We start from the raw sequence: 27,343 nt of genomic DNA on the forward strand, positions 1-27,343 counted from the left end.
AGTTCTTCCATTACAGATATGGTCCTGATGATTCAAGTAGTAGCAAGGAATTCACGATGGTAACATATAATCACTTCACAATTTTGTAGGAAAACCCCAATGCATTTCGAGCCATGGGCTCTTCTTCAGGGGGGCATATATCTAAAAGGAAACAGAAATGGAAAAGATGTATAGCAAGAGGCCCGTGGAGAATGCATCTGGATCATACTGGGCGTGCAGGTGTTGAAACACGACCGTAGTGGGTGGGGGGTGAACGGTATAGCTATAAAGTTGAGCATTATTTGGTGAAAAAAGGAACAAAGGCTCTATGGAAAATGATTGAACGTGTGCAACTTTTTAATTTTAAGTTGACACGTATAATGAGTACATCCTTCACTGACCGCGGTGGCGGTTCGGCATACACAAGTTCTAGTCGTTTTTTCTACGAGCCAGTTTGAGCTTCATTCATTAATTTGTGCACCTTTCATCATCCGGCATTTTCAGTTTGCTGCTCACCCCGACACCAGTATTACAGAACCACGCTGCGTGTTTATAACGTAAACTGCTCGCTCACACACGTTTGTTTATTTTCTGTTCTGTGTTCTTTTCTTAACTGGCACGTTATTCACTCGTTCACCAGTGTATGTATGTCACTTTCGGAGATAGGATGGTACTCGAGCGAGTACCTTGACAATCATTTTCCATAGAGCCTTTGTTCCTTTTTTCACCAAATAATGCTCAACTTTATAGCTCGAGTGAGTACCTTGACAATCATTTTCCATAGAGCTTTTGTTCCTTTTTTCACCAAATAATGCTCAACTTTATAGCTATACCGTTCACCCCCCACCCACTACGGTCGCGTTTCATCACGTGCACGCTCAGTATGAACCAGATGCATTCTCCCTTGGGCCTCTTGCTATACATCTTTTCCATTTCTGTTTCCTTTTAGATATATACCCCCCTGAAGAAGAGCCCACGGCTCGAAATGCATTGGGATTTTCCTACAAAATTGTGAAGAGATTATATGTTGTTACCATCGTGAATTCATTGCTACTACTTGAATCAGTCATCCAAAGAATCATGTATCATGACGAAATATGAATAATTCTATTGGTTGAATTAAAATCAAAACATTCATTCATCGAACTATCTACGACGACTTATTTACTTTTTGTTACTTCTAGCAATTAATTTTGCTTATAGGCGTGCTCTAGTCATTATCCTTACACGTGTAAGGTTTCTCGGAGTTTCTTGATTTGCACCTCACCAGTCAGAAGGTGATCACCTTGAGCACCCTAACCAGAGAAATTGAGACTATCCAGTTACTTACACAGTATAATCAGGAGTGCAGCGGTTTCCATTCCTTTTTGCTTACCAATCACAACACTGCTTTAGAGCATTATAATTGGTCAGGGGACCTTGGTTGTTCTTCCTGGCTGCCTGTCCCACGAGGAGAGCAGGAGTAGAGACGCAGGACCCGGCTGTGAGTATATATACATATATATGTGTGTGTGTTTTTATTATTGTGCAACCCTGTGCCCCCGGTCGCCCGTGCCGTCACCTGTGAGTCATGTCGGCCGCCACTGGGTGAAGGCAAGAGGGGTGTATCCAATGATAGTCACCTTATGCATTACATTTGACAAACTCTCCCACCTCCCCACCCCAAGAAATTGGCAACAGAAAATGAGATGGTAAAGATTACTGGTTAACTGAAAATGCAGCCTGTGTGTTAGTTAGGAAAGCTGAAGCGGTTAGCAGTCCTTTAAGTAGGCTGAAAAGTTGGGGTCTCTAAAGTGGGTGCGTGATCTAAGAAGAGTAGGTAAGAACTGTTCATGAGAGGTATGGTCTCTGTATCTTAGGACATGTCCTTATGCACGTGGCCTAGAATCACACTGGCCTCCTACGCTTATATCTCCTCCTCCCATGTTCCTCCTGGTCCTACTCATCCTCCTGGTAATCTACGTCTTATCCTCCTAATGATTCTACTCCACCTTTGCAATGGAGTCTCCTCCAATCATCAGCTTCCCGGCCCTACTCTTCCTGGTTCTTTTCCTCTTTTTGGTCCCGTCCTCTTTCTCTTATTAATGGTCTTCCTCCTCATGCTCCCCTTTGTCTTTCTTTGTGGTTCTCCTCCTGGTCCAGACTCTCTAGGCCCTCCTAATACATTAAGCCATCCCCAGGGCCAAGGGTCTATTCATCCTTGTCCTCATCCTTCTAGTCCTTGTTTTCTTGCATCTGGCCCTTTTGTTCCTTTTGCTTCACCTCCTGGTACTTCTCTTCACCTTCCTGGTCCTGCTCCTGAATGGCCCTTCTCTACCAGTTTCTGGTCCGCTAGTGTGCTTCGCCCTCCTGATCTAGTTCTTCCTGGTCTTAGCTTTCTCGGTTTATCTAGCCTGGGTCCACTTGATCTTCCTGGTCCCGTTCCTCTTGGCCCTGGTTCCCCTAGCTTTGCACTCTAGGCCTCCCCCTCCCAATTATTTACTTCACACCCTCCTGGTCCTCCTCTGGGTTCTGAACTGGTACTTCTGTTCCTAAATCTTGATTCCGGGATGTTTTTGGTGTGATCTTCTGATCTTGGTCCTCCTCAAGGTTCTAGGTCTATTCTTGGTACTTCTGGTTATGCTCCTGGTCCAGCCCCACTGGCTCCTCCAGTCTTCTTGTTCTTGGTCCCACCAGTTTTCCTGGTCCCAGACCCCTCTGACCGGGGTTCCCCAAGTCCTGGTTCTCTTGGGCTTCCTTGTCAAGTTTCCCCTCGTCCTTTTGGTTTAGTCTGTCTAGTGTTAATCCTCCTGCTGTTAGTCCTTCTGGTCCTCCGGGTGCCGATCATATTGGCATAGTCCTCCTGGTCTTGCTCTTCCTTGTCCTCATCCAGTTCCTGGCTCTATTCACAGTTCACTTTGCCCGGGTTTCTCTCTCCTGGTCCATGGTTCCCTTACTCCTAACCCTCTTGATGATGGTACTCCTGGTGATTGTCCCCATTACCCTGATTCCCAGGTACTTCTCTACTGCCCCTGGTTCCCGTAGTTGTGGCTCACTTTGTCTTTGGCCTGGTTGCTTGTCCTCAGTCTAATTGGTCTTCCTACTCCTGATCCTCTTGGTCCTGGTTCTTCTGGTCCTAATCCTCAATGCCCTGTTGGTTCTCTTGGTCTTTATATACCAGGTCTCTTAGGTCCTGCTGGTAATACTGGTCCTCCTCCCCGTCTGAGGTCAGAGAGACACTGCATCCAAGCCAGCCACTCAAGGATTTTCTTTTCCCCAGTGGCTTCCAGATTTTTATTTTGGGGACTCATGGATTACATAAAAAGTGCCCAGGAGGGACTTATCTCAACACCCTCTTTTTCTACATTCCGACATGAATTACCCACTGCCAATTTTATTCGTATACTTTTATGATTCTTCTTGAATCGAATAAAGTTATTTGAACTGAACTGAATTACCCACTGAAAAGACAGGGGGTTAAAGCATCTACTGCAGATATCTTTATGTATGCCAGAAGTATCAGGGTACCATATTGTGTCTATGAGTGTGCCACTTCATGTAGCATACTTGGATTATGGTACAATAGCACAGTACAGAGTGTTAATGTCCCTTCTTCACAGCACAGTCTGTATTGTATAGGCTAAATACTTTACATAAGATAGCTCAGTTGGTTAATCAGCTTGCTGCCGAGATCTTTGCGTTACAAGCAGGTCACAATTTCATATTACAATACTGGTAAAGTGGCTTAATGAGTAAAGCTGCAGCCACACAAATCCATGCTATGTTATGTTATGTTATTTTGTAGTGCGCACAGCTACCCAACAAGGGTTTCCCAGCGCAGGCCATAACAGAAGCTAGGAGAATATCGGAATTAGCAATGTAGGTTAAAAAACCAATTGTGTCCGGAAGACGGGAAACAGCTTCTCCCTCCTCATCGCATCGGGTAAGGAATTCCATAAGGTTGGCCCAAGAAGAGAAAAGGAGCGGCCTCCCATTCTCGACAGTTTAAACCTCTGGATTTCAAACAGTTCTCCTGATTGATTTATTTATTTTTATTTGCGGGTTTATAACGTGCTTGAATCGACTCCTTCCGGAGTATCTCTGCGCCCAAAAAACACCAGAAGCGTGGTCAGGTAGTCAATGGATAGCAGATTAATTCTGAAAGAAGAATGTTTTGAGCTTCTTTCTGAAGCGCAAATGTTCAGAACATTGCCTCAGATCAAGGGGAAGCTTGTTCCATAAAGTGGGACCAACTACAGATAAGGCCTTGCCACCCTGTCTGGCCTTTCTCACAGCTGGCACTCTCAGGAGAAGCTGGTTACTGGACGTAAGGGACCGAACCGGGTTGTATGGAATGAATTTCTCTCTCCAGTGCGACGGCCCTAGTCCATTTAGGCTCTTGTGTATTAAACAGCAGGTCTTGAATTTTACCCTGTTACGGACTGAGAGCCAATGCAATTTCTCCAAGAGAGGTTTAGACGGTGCCCTAGGGGGGGCATTTAGTACCAGCCTGGCAGCAGTATTTTGAATCATCTGGAGTTTGGCCAATACTCCATCATTGGCCGATAACCGGAGGCCATTACAATAGTCGAAGCGACTAAGTATCAGAGCTTGCACCAAGGTTTTCCTGGTGAAGTCTGGTAGCAGGGGAAAAACATTTCGCAACAAGCCAATGACGTGGAAACAGGAACCCACAGTGATGTTATAATGCTGCTTAAAAGAGAGTTCACGATCCAAACGCACTCCTAAATTTTTCACAACCAATTTAGGGTCTGGGACCGGGCCAAGGTCTTGCGGCCACCAGTCCGGGGTCCACAGGATCTTTGCTTCCCCAAAGAGCACAACCTCCGTTTTACCCACGTTGCATTGGAGGCAATTAGATGTCATCCAATTTGCTACCGCCTTCATGCCATTGGAAAAAGAGGTTTTCACCTCGTCGGTAAGAGTTTTAAAAGAAAACAGGAGCTAGGTATCATCCGTGTATGATACTGGGATGAAACCGAACTCTCTCAAGATTCTAGCCAGGGGGGCCACGTAGATGTTAAAAAGAGTTGGGCTCAAACAGGAGCCCTGTGGCACCCCCTTGGTAATCTCAGTCTCCACCGAACGAAATGCGCCCATACTAACCGATTGAGTCCGGTTAGATAGGAAACTTCTTAACCAGGCCAATGCTGTGCTCACAAGACCGATCTTAGCAAGCCGTTCGAGCAGAATATTATGAGATAGACTTGTCGGCAGCGTTCGACACTATAACAGTACCAGGACTACCGAATGACCCCTGTCCTGGTACATGTGTAGATCATCCGTTACTGACAGGAGTGCTGACTCAGTACTATGCTTCGGCCTAAAGCCATATTGCGAGTGGTCTAGACTGCCGGTCTGTTCGATATAGCTCGAAAGGTGCTTGTTCACATGTCTTTCAGTGAGCTTTCCCATGAATGGAAGTAGGGATATCGGTCTGAGATTTGACAAATCCGTCCAAGGGATTGTAGCATTCTTCCTAATAGGTCTTACCGATGCCTTTTTCCATGCCATGGGCACTCGGCCTTCGGTCAGTGATAGATTCACAAGGCATTGAATCCCTGTGCTCAGTGTCTTGACCACCACCCGCATCATTCTAGCTGGAATAGAGTCCAAAGGACTGCCACTCTTGGTTTGACTCACCAGGCATTGCACCTCTTCCAGAGAGATAGGAGGGAATGCACCTAGAGTGGCTGAGCATGTTTCTTCTTCGACCAGTGGCGATGGTAAATCTCCTATAAAAGACCGGTTGGCATTAATGATGGTATCATAGATCTTGTCTATCTTAGTTGTGAAGAATTGCGATATTTCATCGCATAGCTGTTTTGAGGAAAGTTCAACACTCTCACAGGCCACTGGTTTCACAAAGGATTGGAGAATTTGGTACAGTGCCCTGGGAGCATTACCTGCGGCCAAAAGAAAGAACGCAATGTGATTCTTGGGTGCGATCCGGATGGCCTTGTGATAGAGAGTAAGAGCTGACCAATAGTCATTCCTATCATCCTCTCTGTGTGATGTTCTCCAGACCTTTTCCAGCTTTCTGGCGGCCTGTTTTAGGGAGCGTAAATGTTCCGAAAACCACACTTCCTGTGTGTGCAGGACGTGGATTGAACACTTTCATAGGGGTAATACAATCTACCGCTGTGCGAATAGCTTGATCATATTTGGCCAACACCGTGTCAACTCCCTCCGTAGGATTAAAGGAGGGCTCAACAAACTTCTCCTGAAAAACTTCAGGGGTCACCTTATGCCATTGCCTCCGTCTATTGGGCAATGCTACAAGTTGAGGGGGCGGTTTACCTAGATTTGGTGTATTGAATTCCATGATAAAATGATCTGTCCATTTTACCTGAGTGGGAGGAAAGCAGTTGATGTTTGGAGTATTCGAAAGGATAAGGTCCAGGGTATGCCCTGCCTGATGTGTGGGACCCATATTTTTCTGTGTAAGGCCAAGTAATGCAAGATCAGTCAATAATGACTGTGCATCACCACACTCCTTCAACTCGATATGGACTTTAAAATCTCCAAGTAGTAGGAATTCACTTCCAGGATCTATATGTGCAGCCAATGCCTCCAATAGAGTAATGAAGAAGTTTGCGCAGGGGCCGGGGGGCGCAAGTGGGGGGGGGGCGATAGACTAAAGCCCCTTTACGACCAGCTTTATTTGGCATATTAATCTTAAAAATCATCAATTCTAACTCCGAGGTGCTGCTTTCTTCTAGAATTGAGATGGAAAGGTCGCTCCTATAGACAATGGCTATACCTCCCCCAGTTTTAACTGGGCGGTCTAGTCTATGTATCTTATAGCCATCCGGCAGCCGGGATCTAGCTATATTTTAAAAACAACTTATTGTCACTTGATTTCTGTGCTTTTAATCACTCACCCTCGCTGGCAGCAAGTCGTCCGAGGCAGCGGATTTAGCGCTGACGCGGCACTATGTCCCAACACTCCTTGGCGCCATCACGCCAAGACCGGAGGCCACGCCCCTTTGAGGCCACACCCCCAGCCGACCGGTACTTATAGACGCCGATTTAGGGCGCCTGGTAATTATTGTGTTGTGTGGAACTCTTGAGGCGCAGCCGGGAGCTAGCTATATTTTAAAACAACTTATTATCACTTGATTTCTGTGCTTTTAATCACTCACCCTCGCTGGCAGCAAGTCGTCCGAGGCAGCGGATTTAGCGCTGACGCGGCACTCTCTCCCAACACTCCTTGGCGCCATCACGCCAAGACCGGAGGCCACGCCCCTTTGAGGCCACGCCCCCCGCCGAACCACCTGACCCCAGTATATATCATGTGTATATTCCGGAAGCGCAGCGGACGAGCGCAGCGGGCGCGACATTTGCGCGCCGAAGGCGCGCCAAGGGGAAGCCCGTCTGCGCCCGTCCGCGGCCAACCGGGCCCAGGGGCCCTCCATAAAGCCCAGGCTATCCAATATTCCCCAACCCAGCTTCACACCCTCCAAGGCCCATGGCCTTTGGAGGACTCTGTGTTATCACATAGACAGACTTGGTTTGACTGCCTTGCGCTCACCCCCTTCTCACCTGCCCCCTCCCTACCCTCCCCTTGCCCCTCCCGTGCCGTCTGCCCTCTCGGTATATTACCTTAACACTAGGTCAGCAGTTAAGCACTGTCAGGAACTATTCATCTGATTGGACACACACAAACCGGATCTCTTATTTCTTACAGAGACCTGGTTTTGCGACAATTCCCTTCCCTCTCTACTAACCGCCCTTCCCTCCGATTACTATGCCCCTGCGCACCGACCGACCATCTGGCAAAACGGGAGGTGGCATCGCCCTGATTGCCCGCAGACAATTTACCTTTCAGCCGCTAACCTTCTCTGCTTTTGGATTATCAGACTTCTTAGTGGCCCGTTCATCTTCTTTCCAGGTACTTCTCACCTGCCTGCTCATGTACCGTCCTCCTTATCCCTCTCAACTTTTTCTCCCCGGTTTCCAAGACCTAGTGGCCACCCTAGCGGTTAACAACTCCTCTATCCTGATACTAGGAGACTTCAACTTTTGGCCCTCCGACCGAGCAGAATGCGCGACCTCCAAAGAATTCTCTGTCACCCTCCTTTCCCTTAACTTTACCTCTCACGTTCATTCCCCTACCCACAATCAGGGTCACATCCTGGATCAAATTTGGTCCTTAAATTGCCCTATTGCCTCTCTGTCTATTTCCCCCTGCACCTGGTCCGACCATTCCTTACTGTCCTTTTCCCTATACCTTACCCCAGTCACTAAGCCTTTTCTCCCCAAAAATACCTGGGCGCGCTCTTGGAACAAGGTGGATCTGCCCGCTCTTTCCACAACACTCCTTGCATCCAGCCCAGACCTTCACGGCCTGTCATCCTCCATACAAGCCGACTCTATCAACACCTGGCTCCCGTCAGGCTGCAACCTGGTCGCTCCCCTCAGGCGGGTGTCCTCTAGACGTACGAATGACACCAACCACTGGTTTAACGAGGAACTCAAGGCGTTGAAACTCACTTTACGCCAGGCCGAGCGGGCCTGGAGACGAAACTACTGCCCTGACCTTAAAAACCAGTACACTTTCCTTTTATCTTAATACAAAAAAGAAATTCTGACCACTAAGACTGCCTACTTTTCCTCTAAAATCATAGCCGCTGAAAACAAGCCTAGAGAAATTCTCTCTATCACTCATGACCTCGCCTTCTCTGACAGAGCCACCCTCAAACCCACCCCCTCCCAGGCCTTATGCGACTCTCTCAATTCTTATTTCCTGGACAAAATCTCCAACATTAAAGCCAATATCCCTTCCCCCCCCTTCCTTTGTTGACCCTCACTGTCCACCGGTCACTGCACGTTTTGACTCCTTCCCTCTCCTGATAGAGGAGGACTTTCTTTCTCTTCTCCCTCTGGTCAAATCAGGATCACCCCTAGACCCCTGCCCTGCACACATCCTGCGACATATCTACTCGGTCTGTACGCAGCCCCCTCTTAAGTTCCTCAACAGCTCTCTGTTACAAGGCACAGTTATCTCATCCTTAAAATCGGCCATCATCTTCCCTATCCTCAAAAAACCCGGCGCCGACCCCTCCTCTCTCACTAACTACCGCCCCATTTCACTCTTGCCCTTTTTAGGGAAGGTGCTGAAGCGCCATGTCACCAGAGCGCTCAGCTCATTCGTGGAGGAAAATAAGGTGTTAGCTCCCCGTCAGGCCGGTTTTCGCCCAGCACACTCCACGGAATCCGTCGTGCTATCGGTCCTCGACAACCTCAGAGAGGGCATGGACACTAACCACCCCCAGGCCCTGGTCCTTCTCGACCTCTCCGACGCTTTTGACACGGTTGATCATGCCACCTTACTCTCTCGTGTCGGAGCGGCGGGGATCGGGGGTTCAGCCTTGGTCTGGTTGTCCTCCTTCCTGAGGGACCGCACCCAGGCTGTTCGCCTGGGCGACTACTCAGCGGACTTCCGGAAGGTGCAATGCGGGGTCCCCCAGGGCTCTTCCCTTTCCCCTCTGTTATTTAATATGTACATCGCCCCCCTTATTTTTGCCCTTCAGCAAATGGAGGTCTCCGTATACAATTACGCGGATGATCTCCAGCTTATTTTCTCCTTGTCTTCCTCACCTGAGTCCATGGCGAACTTCCAATCTGTCATGATCTTTATCCGGGACTGGATGAATTACAACCACCTGAAGCTAAACCCAGACAAAACTGAGCTGGTTCTGACAGGTGGTTGCTCCAGTCCCGGGAACCCTCTCTTTTGGCCCTCTGCCCTAGGTCCTCCCCTCCCCTCCCTCCTCCGCCGTGAAAACTCTGGGTATCAAACTTAACAATCAGCTCACTATGCACTCCCAGGTTAGCTCTGTGGTTTCTTCCTCCTTTTTCTCACTCCGCACTATCCGCAAAGTCTCCCGTTTCTTTTCTTTTCCCGCCCTGAAACTCATTGTCCTGGCGATGGTGATCTCTCGCCTCGATTACGGGAACGCGTTATACTGTGGCATGCCCGCCTACAGTATGCGGCGATTGCAGCTGGTTCAAAACCAGGCTGCCCGCCTGGTTCACAATCAGGCCAAATTCCACCACGTCACCCCGCTCCTAAAGTCCTTGCACTGGCTCCCCATTCGGGAAAGAGTTTTGTTCAAGTTAGGCTGCATTACCTTTCAGGCCCGAGCTGGCGTAGCCCCTGCCTTCATCACCTCAGAAATCAAAGCCTACGCCCCCGCCAGAGAATAACGTTCATCCTCTCAACACCTGCTCACAGTTCCCCGCTTCAGGCGGAAAAAGTGGGGGGGCACGAAATTCTCCACACTTGCCCCTACCTTTTGGAACTCTCTCCCCGCCCACCTTAAATCTTCCACTCTTTATCCTCAGTTTCGTAAGGCGCTCAAGACCTTGCTCTTTTCACAAGCCTTCCCATCGTAACTGTTTTATTTCTTCCCCTCCTCTCCACCCCCGCTGCCCCCCTTGAGCTCTGATTTCACACAGCGCCATGAAACCGCCTGGTGTACGTGCGCTATACAAATGTTTTAAACTCTAAACTCAAACTCATCCCTAGTGTAATTGCTGGAACTGAGTGGGGTTTTAACCAAGTTTCGGTTAGGAAACATAGGTCTGGCATTCGCGAGGAGATTAGCTCCCAGACTTCAGGGTAGTGTTTAGATAACGATCGAATGTTACATAATAGGTTCTTACAGCCTAGTCGCGTGTTTGGTCCCGGCCCTCTAGTGGACACATGCTGTAATTCCTCAGATTTCCTATCACTTAATACCTGAAAGTGGCATTTTTTACAAGAGAAAGGACCGTCCAGAGGGGTTCCCACCTCCCCAGAACATCCCAACTGAGAGGGCATCCGTAAGCCTAATAGTTCTCGCGAAGTGTAGCTTACCCGAGAAGTAGCATGACAACCATGGACAGCAGATGGTAATGCCATGGCCGAAGGCCCCGTTCGGTCGCGGACAGGCGCAGACGGGCTTCTCTTTGGCTTGTCTTAGGCGCGTCCTTAGGTGCGTCCTTAGGCGCACCCCTGCGCGCGATCGCTGCGAGCTCAAACGGCGAGAAGGCTAAGTAGCCCTTCCTTGGAGAAGACTAGACCGCTACCCGCTTCTTGCAAGCGGAAGTGGAAGTGGAGTGGGTGTGTCTGGCTCTTACCTGTCCGCCCTACGGCGCTAATTGCCGAGTCGGACCGGGGCGGGCAGGCTATACTATCGAGCGCAGACTTCCCTGTGTGCAAGTAAGTCTCTGTCACCCCTGTGGCACCAAGCTGCGTGGGGAATTGTTTTAAAAAAAAAAAAAAAACGGCGATACAAGTGTATTTAAAATTATTCAGGTCGTGCAATTATTAAAACCACATCAACATCAAAGATTTGAGGCATAAAAATGCTTAGTCCGATTTTAGCTAGGCTTGAGGCAGCTTGCTGGCGTCAAACGGATCGGGGAGACTCTGCCACCGTCCTCCCTACCTACGAACGAAGCAGGCAACGGGGGTGGTACTCATGAACCAGATCTTGTACATATTTGGGGGCAGAGCCGATCTTTATTCTGAACATATAGCATAAGGCCTTAAATTTTATGCGATGTTCTACCTTGAGCCAATGCAGGTCTCTCAGGGCATTTCCCATGTTGGACATTCTGGGAAGGCCGCAGAGTAATCTAGCGGCACAATTTTGCACCACCTGACGCTTACGTAGTACCTCTCTGTTGGACCCCAGGAAGAGAATGTTACCGTAGTCCAGGCGAGATGTTATTAAAGCCTGGACAACTGTTCTTTGGGTGTCTACAGGGAGAATCCAGATAATTTTTCTCAGCCATTTTAAGATGGTAAAACTGGTGGCTGCTGTCTGAACTGCCTGTTTCATTGACAATGATAAAGCCTAGATTACGTGCTTGAGAGGAGGGAGTGGGTAAAGGTCCCATTTCAGCTGGCCAATGTTGGGGGCCCCGACGTTCAGACTTTTTCCCAAAAAGGAGGAGTACTTCCATCTTTTCCCCGTTAACCTTGAGCAAATTTAATTGCATCCAAGCTGCAATCCTGCACAAGCCTAGTTGTAGATTAGAAGGGTCCTGTTTCCCCCCTGCTGATAATGAAAAGATGATTTGTGTATCATCAGCATAGGAAAACAATGCAAGCCCTGCCGCTTCCGCAATAATTGCTAATGGTTGCACATAAATATTGAAAAACAACGGGCTCAAAATAGAGCCCTGTGGCACACCATACGGGGAGGAATAAGACTTAGACGAGGCCCTGATGGAGAACACCTGGAATGTTCGTTCCGCTAAAAAGGAAGACACCCAACCAAGCGCCGTCCCAGCAATACCCAGTGTCTGTAAAGATTCAATTAATACGGTATGAGAAACCATATCAAAAGCGGCACTTAGATCTAATAAAATAAGGGCAACTCTGTCGCCGGCGTCCAAGCGCTGGCGTAACATCTCAGTAACACCCAGCAAAGTGGTCTCCGTGGAGAACCCTGCTCTTAACCCTGATTGCGAGTTGTGCAGAAATTGAGACGCTTCCACGAACAAGGATAACTGTCCATTAACATGTTTCTCCAAGACCTTCGAGAAAGTCGGGAGCAGGGAAATGGGTCTAAAATTAGATGGCGTGGTCGGATCTGCATTAGGCTGCATTCATATCTGCATTCATCCATGTAACCCATTAAGGTAAAAGTTTCATCATTCTAAGATCTTTAAAATTGATACCACTTGCTAGTATTAAACACATTAAGTGCAAAAAAACTGAGGTTGTATTTACTGGTACAGAAGTGGTTATGATGGAGTATGTATACAGGCAGATTTATATGACAAACTCACTGATGTATATAGATCTGCATATCTTACATACATGTAGAGCCTAAGAAAAGCCTTGAAAATCGTTTAGATCTCACTTTGCCTCTTAACAACTTATGTTTCGACTTGCTCCATCTCCAGCTATGCTTGCTATGTGCTTCACCTGCTCCCAGCAAGGATGCAACTTGGTTTCAATTACAAGTCAAGAGGTTTTTGCAGCTCCTCTACAGGTTAGTGCTCCGCATAGAAAAGCGCACAGTGAATGTGCACTGGTGTGGCTGCCGTCTGTTGGAGTCTGCAGACTTCACAAGGACACTAATGGGACAAATCACTGGGAATGGCCAGGATTCTGGATCTGGTTCAAAAATAGCTGCTGGATCTTGAAGCTAGCTGGATCCCATTCTAGCAGTGGATCTAGCGATCAACACAGTGTCAGATCATGCTGCATAAATAATGTACACATTGCCTCTAAGGTAAGCCGGTCTGCAATGTGCCTTAGCCACCTGGGATTGAAAATTGGGTTAGTTTAGTGACTTGAAGGGTTCACCCCGAGAAGGACTGTGATTATTACTTTTGGTGGGTTCTTACCCTCCTCAACTAATAACCCAATTTCTTACACTCAACTATATGAGTAAGTCTCTTTAATATGGTTGTCAATTGTTTCCTTAGACAAATCATGTGCAGTGTGCACACAAATGATTTTCTGTTTTGTACAATGTTTGTTGGCTACATTCTGGCGTAATTATATTCACTAAATAAATTGAATGATAAAAAGACATAGGGAAATCATTTTGGTATATTATTTAAGACATAGTTTTAAATCCACTTTGCCTCCCACTCATCCTGCGGATTGCCCTTTGTGATATAAGGAACGAACAGAGAGGTAAGAGACTGCCCAGAGGGAACATGACGCAGATGACATTCACATCAATATCCTACTATTGGATATGTACAAAAGTCTTCGAACAAATGATGGAAGTTTCAACATGCTCATGACGAGTTTAGATCATATGAAGAAGGGACATGATCACCAAGATTAATACAAAACGGAGCAGATCTGATATTAAGGATAAAGGTTAGGGGTAAGGGGTGAACATCTCCTCAAATGGAGAAGGTGCAGGAGGTGCTTTGGGTCAAGAATAAAGATCTGGAGACGCAACCACGCAGCAACAATCTCAGCATTACAGCAGTACCAGGATCAACGTACATAGAAATGATGGAGGATTATTTTACAAAAACCTGCTTACTAAATTGTTTGGCAGGTCACACCTCTCAGTAATGTTTATAGTGAAGAGGACACATCCATTTCTGGCAAGTAGGCCTGTGCCAGAGACCCTTCAGAGCTACTGTGTTCCGTATTCTAAACTATAGATCTGATCGAGATACGATATTGCTGGGTCTGGTGGCTTAGTGGACTAATGCATACACTGTAGGGGCCTGTGTTTGACCTCATGGTCACAGGTTCAAATCCCAGCAGGTCGACTCAGCCTTTCATCCTTTCTGAGGTCGGTAAAATGAGTCCCATTAAGTTGGATAACCAACATCTGCTATTCAGCGCCAAGATGCCAGTTAGGGGTAAAAATGTGCTTTACAAATACACATGCTATGTTATATTGATTATGGCTAGAGAAAAAAGAAAGAGGATATCTACAATACAATGGTGACTATCTCCATCTTTCTTGAATTTACAGTTGCTTTGCATGGAGAGTTTACCCTGCTGTGAAGTGGCAGCACCATTAGCTAGGATTGGACTATGGCATACAGTACCCAGTGAGACTGAAGGTCAATCAATGGTAATTTTCACTAACCCACAGGATGCCACTAAGTTCCTCAAAAACCAATGGAGCATCTGGCTCCAAGCTCAGGGCAGAGCTTGTGAATGAAGTGGCATCGAGTTCCCTTAGCAGAAAAAATTAACTACATGGTAGCATTGCCCACTGAATGAATTGGGACGCCAATGGTAAAGCAAATTCTATGTCAGGACAGGAGGCTCCGATTATGCTTTCTCATTTCTTTAATGAAATGCTCAGCAGCCAATAAAAACAACCAAAAACTACATTTCCCATGAACACCAGGGAATGACCATAGAGACTACAGTATAAAGGGTCCTAACATTAGTCCTTCTTCCTCTTTCTTTGCTGCTCCGCAGCCAGTTAAGTCTCTTTATCATTATTCTCATACATATTGCTGCCTATATTGTGTTATTGTTGTGACTTGCACTTGCCTTTGTATTCCGCTGCTTTATCTTTCTGTCGCGCGGTATTTGTGCATGCTTGGAGCTTTCCGGCTCCGTTTTTTTTTGTCTTAATTGGGTCTTTGGTCGTCCGTTGCGGCGTGTCCCTCGGGAGCGTGTGTTCGCCTCCCTGCGCCTGGCCGTTTGTGCCCGGTTGCCTTTGGTGGAGCGGGAGCTGGGTTGCCGGCTCGCAAGGGGAGCGCGAGCGCTCTCGAGCCGGAGTTCTCAGGCGGCAGTTCGCGCATGCGCGCTGCAATATTTCCGGCATTGGGAGTTTCTCCACACGCCGGTTGAGTGAAGGGACGTTCTTTGAACGCTTACGCCCACAGCCTGTTGAACTTTCGACCCTAGTGACGCCGGGGCTCAGGAAAGGCCACCGGTTGTATCTTTCTATGCATAGGCTCTGCCTAGAGTGTTTTGGTCTGCGCAGGCTTTTGCTCCCTCCACATTTAAATTGGTTTTGAGTGAAGGTCTAGGCCTGCTCTTTTATCAAAGCCTGCTGTGGGGTTTCACACTCCCCCTTGACTTGTGTTAATCACACTCCGTATTCTTGTGGTCATCTAGTGGGCTCGGACTTTTGCATTTGCATACAATGGCAGATTATTATGACGCAGATGATGACTACTACTATGGGGATGAGGAAGAAGGCTCTATGGAGCATCATTTAGTGGAGGAATTGGACAAGGGAGTCCAGCAGTCGGTTAATAGAGCACTGGTGCGTGCAATTAATCCTCTAAAGCGTCATTTAACTATGTATGCGCAACAACAGGGATGGTTGCCTCCTACTAAAAAATCCACGAAGTCACCAGTTAATCCCCATAAATCCGACTTCCAGAGACTGGCCAAGACATTGGTGTCTGCGCCTTCCAGTGCTTCTGTTCCTCATGATACTGATTCGGACAATGTGCACTCTTCCACGTCTTCGGACCATGCTTCACCCCCGCCTAAAAAGCGTGTCCGTAAGGAGCATTTTGTGGACGCACCAGACCGTCCTTCGGTGCTCACATTTGAACCGGCGGATATTTTACATCCCAATTCGTCTTCATGGTTGCCTTCGCCTGCTGTGGCAGCCTACATTCAGGCTCATATTTCGGCAGCCTTTTGAGGCTTTGGTCCGTGCACGACTCCGCTCGGAATGTCCGAGGCCCGACCTCACTGACCATTTGGCTGAGACACCGGAGGTCGACCCTATGATGGTCACGTATTTAAAGAAATATGCTAAGGACCCAAAAAAGGGCCTTGACCGTTCGTGGCGGTCTTGTCAGGACAAGATGTTGGACATGCTTGGGCCTCTTACCAAGATCCTCGATCTCGGCTTTCAGGCAAAGGAGGCCTCTGCTCTTGTGGACCCGGACGAATTAATCGGATGGGCACAGAAAGCAGTCTGCCAGTTGGGTAATACCAATTGCGCAGTGTCTGCTGAATGACGCAGGTCGATTCTTTTGAAGTTGGATCCAAAGCTGTCCGAACTTGCAACGTCGGAGTCTGGTCCTGACGCGCAGGGTCTCTTATTTGGACAGCCCTTCCTGAAGAAACTCACTAAGTTTGTTTCAACTTTCAGTGGCATTGACAAAGCGCAAGCGTCCTTGCGCCGGGCTATGCGTCCGGTTTTTGCCAGGGCCGGACGAGGACGTGGACGCTCGTTCGGCCGTGGCCACGCTCAACAGTCCAACCGCGGAAACCCCTCTCATCGTGGTGGAGCACATGACTCAGGATACTCCACCAGAGCTACCTTCTACCCTTCCCGCAAGGGGAGGGGCCAATATGGAAAAGGTCGTTCCGGAGGACAGCAAGGACACTACCAGGACTCCAACTCAGCAGGTGAGCCTGATTCATGCTTGCGATGTGATGTTGGGGGGTCGGATACAATTTTTTCTCGAAAACTGGCGCATGATCTCCAGCGATGCATGGGTGCTAGAAACAGTACAAGGTTTTAAGTTGACCATGTTGCTGTGTCTATCTTGTAAGCGTGTATCGGATGTCCGCGCTTTAGATCTTGCGGGTCGCAGTTTCACGCCTGAAGGTGTTTCTTTTCGCCTTTCCAGACGGACTAAGTGTAATACTTCTCTCATTACTTATCCGTCTTTTCCCGCACATCCCAATCTTTGTGTTGTGCAGTGCCTGAAAGATTATGAGGTGAGTACTGCTTCTTTACGTTCAGACATGCAGGGTCAATTGTTAATGTTTGTTATAAACAAGGGAACCCCATACAGTAGAACCTGGGGTAGAGCGATAATTTTAAAGAACAATGGTTCGAGGTAGGCCGTAAGAGGCCCTTAGAGGGAAAAAGAGCGAGTATTTAATACGTCGCTGGGGAGCAATGGTAGTAGGTAAGGATAAGAGTTTTTTTATTTTTACTCTTTTCTCTTAACGATATACATAAATATATATACTGTATTGCAGGTGCTCAGGTGAATAATACGGTGCAGAACGTGACATAAGTGATCAAAGTGAACGGACTGTCACACAACAACAAGGATAAAAACACACAACAATTATATACAATAGAACAAGTGAAATTCCTTGGGTAGGTCGACGGCGTTTCGATCTATATTGTTTTAGATCTTCATCAGGACAGTTGAGCCTCCTGAAACTTGCCGGTGGGTAGGGCAAGGATAGTCATTCGTACAATACAGCTGGTTGGGTGTCGCTTTTTTCCGAAGAATTTTAAAAATTATCGGAATTGCGTCTTCCAATGAATCGTCGTAGTTCTGTGTGGCAGGAGAAGGGGGTCCGAGTACCTCTTTCGCAGTGGCTCACGAGTGACGATTCATTTCAGGCGCCAATTTCTACCATAGCGACGAATGCGCTTTTGGAACCCCCTTCTACACTGATTGTGTTTTAACTTGATTAATCTTCTTTCAAGTAGGACCCTTGCCTACACAGAAGTGAACGAGCGCTACTTGAATTCCTCATTGGAAGACGCAATTCCGATAATTTTTAAAATTCTTTGGAAAAAAGCGACACCCAACCAGCTGTATTGTACGAATGACTATCCTTGCCCTACCCACCGGCAAGTTTCAGGAGGCTCAACTGTCCTGATGAAGATCTAAAACAATATAGATCGAAACGCCGTCGACCTACCCAAGGAATTTCACTTGTTCTATTGTATATAATTGTTGTGTGTTTTTATCCTTGTTGTTGTGTGACAGTCCGTTCACTTTGATCACTTATGTCACGTTCTGCACCGTATTATTCACCTGAGCACCTGCAATACAGTATATATATTTATGTATATCGTTAAGAGAAAAGAGTAAAAATAAAAAAACTCTTATCCTTACCTACTACCATTGCTCCCCAGCGACTTATTAAATACTCGCTCTTTTTTCCCTCTAAGGACCTCTTACGGCCTACCTCGAACCATTGTTCTTTAAAATTATAATTACGGGTCAATTGTTAATTGCATTACAGAAACCATTTCGCCCTGTCACTCCAGCTACTCTGGCGCGCTGGGTGCGTTGGCTTATGTCCGAAGCGGGCATTGATGTCTCTGTGTTTGGTGCACATTCTGCCCGTGGAGCAATGGCTTCTACAGCTTTTTCCATGGGGGTTACTCTTTTTGACATTATGAAGGCCGCAGATTGGTCTTCTGATTCAGTTTTCAAATCATTTTATTACAAGCCAATTGATAGTGTTGCTTCTGTGGTGGTGTCCCAGCTTTAAACAAGCATAATCGGAGCCTCCTGTCCTGACATAGAATTCAAAATTTGCGAACATACGTGACAAGAATTTTCAATTCTATTAAGGAAAAGGAGGCGAGGATTATCCCACCCATTGTTTTGATTTGCATTGTTATATTCTGCAATCTATTTGATGTTATTGCGAAATTTGCTCCTTGTTCTTTTGCCCCCATGGCTTACTTTTGACTCTTGCATTATTTGGATGTTACGGCTCTATATCTCTTTCAGGTTCAGACCCGAAGTAGAGTTTGCCGACCTCCTTCTGGACTTCATCTTTCTCCTGGTTCACGGACCCAGAGTTCTTCTACTGCCTGCTTCCAGATCCTTTGGATTTCTGCGGTGTGTTTGGAGTTGATTTTATTATTCTACATTGGATTGTATTGTATTTTGACCTCGAACTGTTTCCACAACAAAGAAAGAGGAAGAAGGACTAATGTTAGGACCCTTTATACTGTAGTCTCTATGGTCATTCCCTGGTGTTCATGGGAAATGTAGTTTTTGGTTGTTTTTATTGGCTGCTGAGCATTTCATTAAAGAAATGAGAAAGCATAATCCTCGCCTCCTTGTCCTTAATAGAATTGAAAATTCTTGTCACGTATGTTCGCAAATTTTGAATTCAGGGGCTTGGTACTGCTGCCTCTCTGACTTTGTACTTGTTGACCCTTTGCAAATAAAGAAAAGGTACCAGTTGTTATAAATAATATATTTTTTTAAACATGGCGAGATCTGAGTGTAGGTGGGACTCACAAAGGGTAACAATATTCCAATTGTAATGTCAACGTATTATGTGTTAAATACTGATAGATATTTGTGACAATACCTAAAAGATATCGCACAGTACTCAACTGGTCAGGGTAGAAAGTCTACAGAAAGACTACTAGTTCAAAGACTGGTGCTTCCACAGTGTATACCCATGCTACCTGTAAGTGCAATGATGGTATTATTTCAAAGCATACCAATCCACTAAATCATAGAATATTATACTGGAGCACTCCAACAATTGGTTTAAATAATACTGCATGAGGACAATTAACAAGAAAAGTTAGTCCAGAAGTCCAAGGTCATGGGATATATTTTCGCAGTCTTTATTGTGTTTACACTCTTCCAACCAAATACATGATCATCAGCCGACAGGAGTTTCATCCCCATGGGACTTTTTCAAGGCGTTACTACAAACTGTATTTCTTATTCCTCTGACAATAATACTTGAAGCAAGATGATGTAGGTGCTAGAGTACGAGTTTCTCCTAGGTGAGCTCTCCTCCAGTCTACTGGACTCTTGGATTCTACCTTATAACAAAAATAGTCATCCTCAATTCATTTTAAAAACGACAGAGCTCATCAGGGCTCTCTACCCCAGTGTCGCCCATGACTGAATAGCAACACCACTTAAGTTGAGCTTCAAAATCTTTCTGCTCAACAGATGAGGACAACTACTTTTGTTATTAGGAAGAATCCAAGAGTCCAATAGGCCACAGGAGAGCTAATTTAGCAGAAACTCATAATCTGGCAGCTATATCACCTTCTTCATCTATCATTGTTTGGAGGAATAAGAAACACAGTTTATAGTCACAAACCTTGAATTACTCCCATTGGGGACAATACACCTGTTGGCTGATGATCATGTAACTTGTTTGGAAGCTTGTAAACACAATAAAGAGCACATAAATATATCTCATGACCTTGAAATTATGGACTAACTTTTTGGGTTATTTGTCCTCAAACTGGTATTTAAACAAATTGTTGGAGTGCTCCAGTTTATTGTGTTCTAAATGTATGGCGTGTTCAACGTGGTATATGTAACTCACCTCACTGAAACAGTGTACTAAAATGTTTGATACTGGTTACATATGGGAAAGGAGACACGAGGAGGAGTGTGGGTGCAGCAGGCCACAGTATACTGCCCTATGCATTAGAAGGGGATTTGTTACCGGGGCAACCCCACCTCTTGGCCACCGTGTACTGCTGTGAAATGGCCGCTCCATGATCTAGGCTGGGGCATGGTTCCTTTTTTGGAGGATATTCAGAGGGGGGGGGTAAGAGGTTGCTGGGTAATTCCGGCACGTGGGCTGTAAAACCCACAGAGTTCTGCCATCCTGCATCCACGTCGTCTAAGTATCTACGGCAGAGAGAGGACAGGTCATATTAACTTCGGATACATTGGATTCCTTTGTCTGCAACTGACTGACAAATGTTAGCAAACTGTAGTAAATCCACCAGGCTATCTCAGAAAACATACATTTTAACAACGGTTTACAGGTGAAACAGAGGACATACCTCAACACCTGGCTCTTTGTGCACATCTTAAGTGTAGTTATATTTTATTTCTATGTAAATGTAATAGTCTCAAAAGTAATAGATCTGTGAGGATATTGATCTTATTGGTGTGTGTGTATACTTTATCAAGCTATATCTGACTTTTTGACACCTACAACCCTCCCAGACTAAGCCTTGAGTGCTCGACATCGCTCTCTGTGTTACACCAGTGGAAAACAAAAGTGTCCACCATGGACACCACCCAGTGTTAAACAGTACCCACTGCAGACTGCCCCGTGATAAAGGCTAGTGCCCACTACAGATACCGCTCAGTGGTAAACAACAATACCCAGGTCTTTAAGTGGGATGAAAAAGTGGGTCTCTCTAAAAGGGGCGAGGTCTATGTAATTAAGGATTTAGTTTACACGTGTGTACATAATTTCGGCGAGTCCCATAGTGTGCCACCCACCAGTATTTTTGGTTTCTCTGTGAGCTTTCTGTTATTGCATCTAGATATATAACACAACAACTGACATACACCTAAAACCAGTCAGGACTATTGGCTTTGCAGATGGTTCTTAGCTGTTGAAGAGTAGCAATTAGTTTTTTTGTGAAGGATATTAAAAAAAATCAATTCTAAAATGGAAAGACAATTACATTTTACTGAGGGCCGTAGCTTCAGAGGGTCTCAAACACCGCCGCTATGTTTACTCTGTAAGACCTATATTCCCTCTACCTCTCTCCACGTTTCCTCCATCTGTGTACCTCTGCAACTCCCTCGCCTCCTACTTCCACAACAAGATCGCAGACATACACAACAGCTTCAGTAGTCAACCATCGCACACAAAGACCGCAGCAACGCCACCCACCACCACCCTCCGCGCCTGGACTCCGATCAGCACCGATGACACCGTCCGCATGATGAACTCCATCCACTCCGGATCTCCGACCGACCCGTGCCCTCACCACGTCTTCAACAAGGCCGACGCTGTCATCGCACCCCACCTGCGGGACATCATCAACACCTCCTTCGACACCGCCACCTTCCCGGAGAGCTGGAAGCACGCCGAACTCAGCGCTCTACTTAAGAAACCAACAGCGGACCCCACCGAACTCAAGAACTACCGCCCCATCTCGCTCCTCCCGTTTCCAGCCAAAGTCATCGAGAAGACCGTCAACAAACAGCTGGCCGCCTTCCTCGAGACGAATGGATCCCTCGACCCCTCACAGTCTGGCTTCCGAGCCAACCACAGCACCGAGACCGCTCTGATCGCTGCCACCGATGACATCCGAGCCCTGATGGACAATGGAGAAACAGCGGCCCTCATCCTCCTAGACCTCTCCGCGGCATTCGACACTGTCTGCCACCGCACCCTAGTGCAGCGCCTCAGCAACGTCGGAATTCAGGAAAAGGCACTGGAATGGATCGTCTCCTTCCTCGACGGAAGAACACAGAGAGTCCGCCTACCACCGTACAAGTCAGAGGCCACCGAAGTCATCTGCGGCGTCCCTCAAGGATCCTCGCTGAGCCCCACCCTCTTCAACGTCTACATGAGCCCCCTCGCGCCCATCGCACGCCAACACAACCTGAACATCATCTCCTACGCCGATGACACCCAGCTGATCCTCTCACTGACCAACGACCCCGCCGCTTCCAGAGCCAACCTTCACGAAGGGATGAAAGATGTAGCCGAATGGATGACGACCAGCCGCCTGAAACTGAACTCAGACAAGACGGAAGTCCTCATCCTGGGCTCCTCGCCCTCCGCCTGGGACGACTCCTGGTGGCCCCCCGCCCTGGGCACCGCACCCACACCGACAGACCACGCACGCAACCTGGGCTTCATCCTGGACTCCTCCCTCTCCATGACCAGACAAGTCAACGCCGTCTCCTCGTCATGCTTCAACATCCTGCGCATGCTACGAAAGATCTTCCGGTGGATCCCCACCGAGACCAGGAAGACGGTCACCCAGGCCCTCGTCACCAGCCGACTGGACTACGGCAACGCCCTTTACGCCGGAACCACCGCCAAGCTCCAGAAGAGACTCCAGCGGATCCAGAACGCCTCAGCCAGACTCATCCTCGACATCCCCCGACGCAGCCACATCTCCGGACATCTGAGAGACCTGCACTGGCTCCCCGTCAACAAGAGAATCACCTTCCGTCTCCTCACCCACGCACACAAAGCCCTACACGACCAAGGCCCGAGCTACCTCAACAACCGCATCAACTTCTACGCTCCCAAACGCCACCTCCGATCAGCCAGTCACGCCCTCGCCGCCGTCCCCCGCATCCGTAGATCGACAACAGGAGGAAGGTCCTTCTCCCACCTGGCCGCCAAGACCTGGAACTCCCTCCCGACCGACCTGCGCCTGACCCAAGACCACCTCTCCTTCAGGAAGAAGCTCAAGACCTGGCTGTTCGAGCAGTAGCAGCACCCCCCCCCCCCCCAAGCGCCTTGAGACCCTCCGGGTAAGTAGTGCGCTATATAAATGTCCATGATTGATTGATTGATCACACCTCATTACTTTCCTCTTAGCACCATCTTTTTGCTCTCTCCTGAATGCACTACCACACATTTTCTTTCACATCAACACCCCTCAAACACACAATGCACACACTCACCTGTAAGCACTGCATTTTCTTTTGCCCTGTCAAAATATTGATAACGCAGTACCTCCTTGGCACACATTTGCACAGAATCACGATTGCAACTGGAAAATGTGACCATTGCTCTGTGCGCTCCAGAGAGGCCAAGGATAGGTGGACCATGTATTCTGAACACCTTTCTGACTCACTGACAGGCACTGTGAGAAATGTCCGCTGCAGTGCACTCAATCATGGCCCATTATAAACATCTGGAGTTGACCAAGTTCAAAGTATGCCATACACAAGAGTAAAATGCTAGACGAAAAAAATAAAACATATAGAAGCATCCTGCAAAAAGCAAACACTCATAGGGCATGCAAGAAGTAGTAAAACATGCAATACAAACAGTACGAGCAATACGAGCAGTAGCAGACCCCCCTCCCCTATGCGCCTTGAGACCCTCCGGGTGAGTAGCGCGCTATATAAATTTCTTGATTGATTGACCTAAATTGCTAGCATGGATTACCTTAACATTTTTTATATTCAATGCTCAGAAATCGATCCGTGTTTTTGCAAGTAAAATGTAAGGACATGAATACAAGGCCCGATACGGACCTGTTTCAATGTCTGTTTTTAATTACTATCGGGACGGAGGTCAGGTCCACTGAAAGCCCTGACAGTACCCACCACGGATGCCGCCCCGCGATAGAAGACAGTACCGACCATGGATAGTGTTAACTGTCCGTAGCCACCAAAGACATCGCCCAGTGGTAAACAACAGTAGCCACCAGGGATATTGCCAAGTAGGGACCATCACTCCCCACCACGGATACCTCAACCCCCTAGTGCACCAAGACCCAAAGAACAGACCTGACAGAGGTAGGGTGACCAACCGTGTGTAAATTTCACGGACAGTCCGTAATTTGGATCTCACGGCCGCTGTCCGTGATGATCCCTTTTACAGATGTCTTTTGTCTGTAATTTTGGGCATTGCAGGGAACAGCACTGATCCCCTGCCTGTAGCCTCAATTCAATGATGAGGCCGCCTTGCACTCCTCCTCGGAGCACAAGAGCAGCCCCACCCTGTCCTTTGTCATTCTGTATGCCGGATGATTGCCACATACAGAATGACAATGGGCCAGTCTGGGCTGCAAAGCATGTGGTGGGCCTCCCCAGCCTCCATCTAGGGCAGGGCATTCTGTCAGAAGAAATGTGCAAAAACGCCCATGCTGCTAGGTGAGAATCCAGTTCAAGAAAAGAAGCAGGTGAAAGAAATTAAAAAGAAGAGGCTAGAGTTCTTTCACAGTCATCATTTTAGAACGGATGCATTTTCAATATGATATTCAACGAAGCCATGGTTGCTGCTTTTGTATTTTATTCAACTAACAACCATTGACAATGCCAATAGTTCTGGCTTGTTATAGGTGTAACGTTACTTGTGTTATATATCTGGATACAATGATAGAAGAGGCAAAATACCAGTCGGACAGTACACTATACTAAGCATAGATTTTTAGCTAGGCGTTTTAAGCCATGCCCTTCATTACATCGAACACCCCCTTTTGAGAGACCACCCAGTTTTTCCATCCCACTTAAAGCCCTAGAAACCCCACCATGTCACAGTCACCTCATGGCCTGGCACTGTGCATCATGCATGACTCATGACTTCTACTTTTTCAGATTGTCTATGTGCAGTTGCTTAGTGAACTCTACCCCCACCCCACCCCTTGCTTTAGGAACTATAGCAAGGGTGAAATTATTGATGGACCTCTTCTGGTTGCAACTCTGCAGACAAAGGCTTAGCTCATAATTCATATGAAAAGGTGGGTGAGTGAGTAAGTGAAGGGATGGGTGGATGGCTGGATGGATTAGTGAAAGGGTGGGTGAATAAATGAAAGGGTGAATGGATGGATAATGCGAGGATGGATGAGTGGAAGGATGGATGAGAAAAAAGAACTAGATGGACTTGTGGGTGGAAGGGTAGATGGATGGGTAAAACGAAGGATGGATGAGTGAAAGGATGGATAGATGAGTGAAAGGGTGGATGATTGGCGAGTGAATGGGTGGATGAATGAGTGAACTGATCGATGGATTGATGAATTGATAGGTGAAAGGGTGAATGGATGGATGATTGAAAGGGTGGATATAAGGATGGATGAGAGTGAAAAGTAGGGTAGATGAAAAAAGGATGGACTGATGAGTGAAAGGGTGGATGGATGAGAGAAAGGGTGGATGAGTGATGGGGTCAATGAATGGATTCATGATTGGATGAGTAGATGGGTGGGTGGATGATGGAAGAAAGGATGACAAAGTGAAAGGGTTGATGGAGAGAAAGGAAGGATGGATGACTGAAAGGGTGGATGGGTGGAAGGATGAGCAAATGAAAGGATAGCTGGATGGTGAAAGGGTAAATGGCTGGATGGAGTGAATAGATGGATCGGTGGAAGAGTGGATGGAGGAGTGTAGGGATGGATAGGGTAAAGGGTGGATGTAGGGATGGATAGGGTAAAGGGTGGATGGAGGGATGGATGAGTGAAATGATGGATGGAAGGATACATGATGGATAGGTTTGCAAGTGGTGGATTATTGTTTGGCTATGGATGGGCTTACTTATATACTGTTGTGCGACCTCCCCTGATGTGTCTGTAAAACATACCTTTTGTCCCTAAGTTTTGTCCTGAATTTTGACCTCCTGTCCTGAATTTTGGTCCTGAATTTTGACCCTTTGTCCTGCATTTTTTCGCTGACCGTCCTGAATTTGCACCCATGCCATTTGGTCACCCTAGACAGAGGTAATCAATCATATTTCGCGCACTTTTTAAACTTCGGTTCCTCCATTTAGTGCGGTCGTGAGTTTTAATAACTCGCAGTTCCGCGGTTTTAAAACTCCAACGTAACGTCATTTCTTCGGACTCGTATAAAGGCACACGTGTTTACGAGAACTCTGCTATGTGTTTTTATTTAGCCACCAAAAAATCCACTTTGCATAAAAAGGTTTAAAGACGGGCTAGAATGAAGCCGCGACCGGTGCGTGTCAGGGAAGTCTCTGGAGGTCACACGGATGACGTGGCATTGACGGTTCCATTCCACCTCTGAGGCATGCATGTCATTTAGGGGTCGCCTGGCCTCAGAAGTGGCAAACTCCTTGCCAGGAACACAGTGGCATGGCAGCTCGTCCTTGTGGATGTCAGTTGGGGTTGGGGGAGGAGGGGAGGGGTAATATTTTTCACTATTACTGTTGTTAAATAGAGTTCAATTTGTTAAAATATGATCCACTCTAGCAGATGAGGCATGTAAAAAGGATTTTAAATGTATGTTGTGTGCGTGTTTGCGGGTGACAGTATGTTTATGTGAGTGTCAGCAGGCGCGCAACACCCATTGGCCTCAAAGGGCTTCAGCCCAACCCCCATACCCCCACGTCGTGTGTGGCAGCCCGGGATGAGACACTTCCCGGGCCCGCTCACAGCCACAGCCGAGCACTTCACAGGTCTTTAAAAGACATTGTACATGTTAATGGAACTTTGTTGTTGTTTCACGCCTTCCAAGAGCCCCTGCAGCTCGACTCTGCCGATTGCCTAAAGATTCAGCCCCCCCCCCAGAATTTTTTTTTAGCCCCCCCCACCCCCGAAATTTGACTCTAGTTGCGCCTCTGAGTGTCAGTCTGAATGTGTTTATATGTTAGCATGCGTGTGAGTGAAGGTCAAAGGCGTGTGAGTGAAGGTCAAAGGGGTGTGAGTGAAGGTCAAAGGGGTGTGATGTCACTTCCGCTACCGCTGGCCTTTTAGTGAACTCTCGTGCATGCCCCGAGGGTTGCCGACGCTCCTTCTACCCTTCACCCCTC

At 47.3% G+C, this 27,343-nt stretch overlaps 1 protein-coding gene across 1 annotated transcript in view; it reads right to left on the bottom strand.

Moving 5' to 3' along the window:
• Positions 1-27,343, bottom strand: part of GYS1 (glycogen synthase 1) — a 228,707-nt gene that overhangs the window by 125,336 nt on the left and 76,028 nt on the right. The window lies entirely within an intron of this gene.

Source organism: Lissotriton helveticus, chromosome 7 (assembly GCF_964261635.1).
Source record: "Lissotriton helveticus chromosome 7, aLisHel1.1, whole genome shotgun sequence".
Taxonomy (NCBI): domain Eukaryota; kingdom Metazoa; phylum Chordata; class Amphibia; order Caudata; family Salamandridae; genus Lissotriton; species Lissotriton helveticus.